The sequence below is a fragment of the Physcomitrium patens genome, chromosome 15, assembly GCF_059467195.1.
Source record: "Physcomitrium patens ecotype Gransden chromosome 15, ASM5946719v1, whole genome shotgun sequence".
NCBI classification, from domain to species: Eukaryota; Viridiplantae; Streptophyta; class Bryopsida; order Funariales; family Funariaceae; genus Physcomitrium; species Physcomitrium patens.
This window is the reverse complement of record NC_143424.1, coordinates 13,960,454-13,964,484: the sequence shown is the minus strand read 5'-3', so window position 1 is coordinate 13,964,484 and position 4,031 is coordinate 13,960,454. Positions and strand designations below refer to the sequence as shown.

The following is a 4,031-nucleotide window of genomic DNA, read 5'->3' as shown; positions in this document are numbered from 1 at the left end:
AAGGAATTCAAGAGATATGAAATTTGATTAAGTGTAGACAATATTTATTAAAAAGAATTTTGATAGTGGTCTAAATCTTACAACCATCAATGATTAAAAGATGTTTGATGGTTATACTACAGAAGAAATTTCTACTTACTTTTGCAGGACATCCAAAGTAAAGACATAGGAGGTTTGAAATTTTATTAAGAATAAAAAATAAAATTGATGCAAAACTTCTATATAATTGTAGCGACATCTTATAGAGCTGCTGGTATTATGACATAATCTTTACCTTTATACTTCAAATTGGTTCCAATCATAATTCAAAAGTTGAAATTTGGAGTGACAATTTTGTTATAGTACTAAAATAAGATTTGGATATTTTATGTAATATGCTCCAAAGAGAGAGAATGCACACATGTCTTCTTTGGAATTATAAAGGTATTCTAACATCCATCTATGAACTAAAATAAACCCCTACCAGTTGAAAGACTATTCTATTATACAACAATTTTTTATCTTATAATTTAATTATATGAGGTTATTATTCAAAGTTCTTACTAAAGAATCTTTTAAGCTCTTTAAACTAACTCCCTTAATTATTGACAAATCACAATTAATTATTCATGTAATTTAAATAAGTTTTCTATTAGTAAATAAGTTTTTTATTTTTTATTTTTTATTTTTATTAATTTTCATCCATCAATAAACATTCATTCAAGTACAATTTATCATCTAGTAATGGATTTTCATCCTTAAATGAGTTTTCATCTAACAATGAGATCTCATCCAAAACTATTATTCGTCCACCAATTTTCATCTAATTTGAACCTAGATTCATCCTAGTTGACCCAAATTCATCCTGATATAATTTTATTCAAACTAAAATTTCAACAATATAATCTTGGTAGATCTTGCCTAATTCTCGATGTTGATTGGTATTGATTGGAAATGATATGCATAGCATTTGAGCTTCGCAGCATCGATGATAGACAACCCAAGCACACTAAAGTCGTCAATCACTACCGCAGATTGCGACATCTAGAAAGGATGAAACACCAACTTAATTGCCTAAATGAACATAAGCCGCCGAATGCCGAGTAACATTGTTACTGCTTTACCCAACGACGACGTTGACAATGAGATTCCAACAGCCGCTCCGAATACAACGTGAGCCTCTCTGAGCGAAGATGATGACCTGTGCTTGGAAGCTATTGATGAGCGTTTGGAATTGCTAAAGCGGGGCCACAAGGAATGTTGATGACGGAAGATGCAACCCGCGGCTGCCACTCTCAACAAGGCTGTTGACAAGAGCACTGCACAAAGCCTTGCACACCTCACACAAATCCAGCAGCTCTAAAAAAAAAAAAAAAAAAAAAAAAGACAAGGTAAGCGCAGCAATATTGAGCAGCGCCACCAGGGGGAGCAAGAAAAAATTGCAACTAGAGAATGACCACACTGTTCCTCCGCAATGCAAAAATCAGGGGTCGGCTGCACTAATGCCACAGAATCAATAGACCCCAATCGCATACACTATCCAGCAACACTCTGGAACCGTACCTCTGCACGTAGGAACTGCCACAACGCCACTGAACTAAATCTTCGAGGAAATGAGCGGCAACAAAACTAAATGCAACCAGTAGATGGCCAAAACTTCGCCACAGCATCGCAGCCCAGCAACAAGGTGAATTGACTCTCGACATGCTGCAGCTCCAATCACCACAAGACCGTGGGAAACTATAGCAAGGAGATTTTGTCCAAAGACAAGAACCACAAGTTCCTCCACCATCATAATTCGAACCTCCCTAAATCAGGAATCTAAATCCAAGAAGTACCGCCGCTGTTTTCCCTGATCCACGAGGAAGGAAGCAATCTAAACAATGTCGGCCGTAGTGCCAACCTCTCCGCCCACAATGATGTGACTAGGGGAAACGAAGGGCAACATGAACAACGTCGTTGCACGCCACTTCCGAACAACAAAGGAGAGAGGAACAGAGCAGAAATGAAAAATAAAAATGGGAATGAAACTACAAAACGAGAATCGGGTAGGAGTTGTTAACCAATACCGCCACCAACGGGGAAAAGAGCCAACAATGTTGAAAGGAAAAGAAAACAAGCAGCCGCACCACCACGATATTCCAGCCGCAACATCCGATTAGTTCACTCGTGCGTCGCCGAAGTCCAACGTCGAGAAGGGAGAGGTAGTATTATCCACACGACATTGCCACCTTCTTTAAAGTTGCGCCGCCGACGAAGAAGGTGGATCTGCAACCGATCTTAGCACTGTCCACTACAGCCAAAATGGGAGTCATTGTAGAAGAACAAAACATCAGCTTGCGGCACCTTGCCAATCGAACCCACAAGCTACACAGCCCAGCTCTTGGCCGCCAGCACCACTAGCATCGCAACAAGGAAAAAAACGAGGACTTCTTGCTCCAGCCGCAGGAACCAAAACAAAAACAAATTGCACCGCAATTGGCGGAACTCTGCGATCAGAAAAAAAACATGGAGAGAGAGGCCGAGCTGTGCCGGATCCCTGTCCACTCCCAGCAACCCCCGTAAGTTGGGCTTCCTTCCGGTATCTGGTATGCAATCCGTATAATACCCGGTCCCATATGGTATCCAATCCATATACAATACCCGGCATCTTTCTAGAATCATTTGGATACCATAAAGGTACCCGAAAGGATGCCCAAGATGCCTAAACAATATCCTTTTGAAATTGAGATTTTATCCAAGAATTCCTACAATTGAATTGCATTTGATTTTTGCACTAACATTTCCTTTTATTCACATTTCCTAAGCTAATATTTACCTTAGACTAGTGATTTGGGCACTGTGAGAGCAAATTTTTGTTCTAATACTATCATTGAATCAATTTGATGACTTACCATCTCATATTTCACCATCAAGTACAAACAAAATGCTTTGGCAGGACAAATAAGACAAATTTAGGAAAAGACATAGTTAAAAAAATGTGAAAGAAGATAGCAACCAAAGAGTAGTTTTTTTGCTATCACAATCTAGGGTCCATAGAAGCTTGGTGTTTTAGACATACATATTTACCTCAATAGTTAGTTATAAGATTAAGTAGAAGTAGGTAAAATAGAATAATTTCATAAAGTCTTCTAGAGTAGCTTTTTAGAAGCTTCATAGACGCACTTTTGACTTTAGATGTGTTTGTAGGTTAGAAACTTGGCCAAAAAGCTAACCATGTATTGGTAGCTTGTAGAACAAGTTATCTCCGTGTAGTAGCTTGTGGAAGAAGCCAACTACGTGGTACATACATAGATAACTTGCCTTGCAAGATAAGACATGTGGCTAGGAAAGTCAACACATGTTGGAGGTCCTATAGGACATCGCCACATAGCTCTTAGTTAGATAGTATATATGGAGGCAAGAGTGAAGCCTTCTCTACTCTTGTCAATGCCTTTCTAGTCTTAGTCTTGTTTCAAGTCTTTCTAGTCTTCTTGTTTTTGGCAATAGCCATTCTAGTTAATATTATATTACCTTCTGAGTGACTTTCTAGTTCTCTTCAGTGATAGAAGAGTGTATTGAGGATTCTCTTTCTTCGAGATTCATATCCTTGACACTTGGTTGAGGATAATTTAAGCTTGTTTCCTTGAATAAAATAGATGTAAAATAAATGCATTAGTTAGAAACAACCAATGAGATTATTTTTTGACATCAAAATCTATTCTCGCAAGGTTGTAATTTGGAGAAAGTGGTAAGTGAGATTGTAATCTCTTAGGATTGGAAGTTTGCATATGTTGTCGAGTTATGTGAAATTTTGCTTGGGAATGCTTCAAATACTTGAATGTAGAAGACAAATTAAAAATTGCAACAATAAGGTCCTAACAACTCTAATAGAATCCTAAATAAATTCCAATTAAAGTTAAATAATCATAATCAAATCTTAATTAAATCTCAAAAAAGTCTTGAAAAATATTAAAGAAATATAAAAAAATCTTTAAAAAATCTTTAAAAAACCATAAAAAGTTTATAAAAAATCTTTAAAATATAAAAAATAGAAATCATATATAAATAAT

General features: G+C 36.9%; 1 long non-coding RNA gene across 2 annotated transcripts; it reads right to left on the bottom strand.

The window, feature by feature from the left end:
* Positions 1–828: 828 nt before the first annotated feature.
* LOC149987758 (uncharacterized) lies at positions 829–2,877 on the bottom strand. 2 transcript variants are annotated; one of them, XR_016506758.1, is made up of 2 exons: positions 1,543–2,877; positions 829–1,338 (listed from the first exon to the last, which is right to left on the bottom strand). It is a non-coding gene; the product is annotated as an uncharacterized LOC149987758 (long non-coding RNA). The 2 variants fall into 2 exon arrangements; XR_016506757.1 differs by having other exon boundaries at positions 829–1,298; positions 1,543–2,779.
* Positions 2,878–4,031: the final 1,154 nt, after the last annotated feature.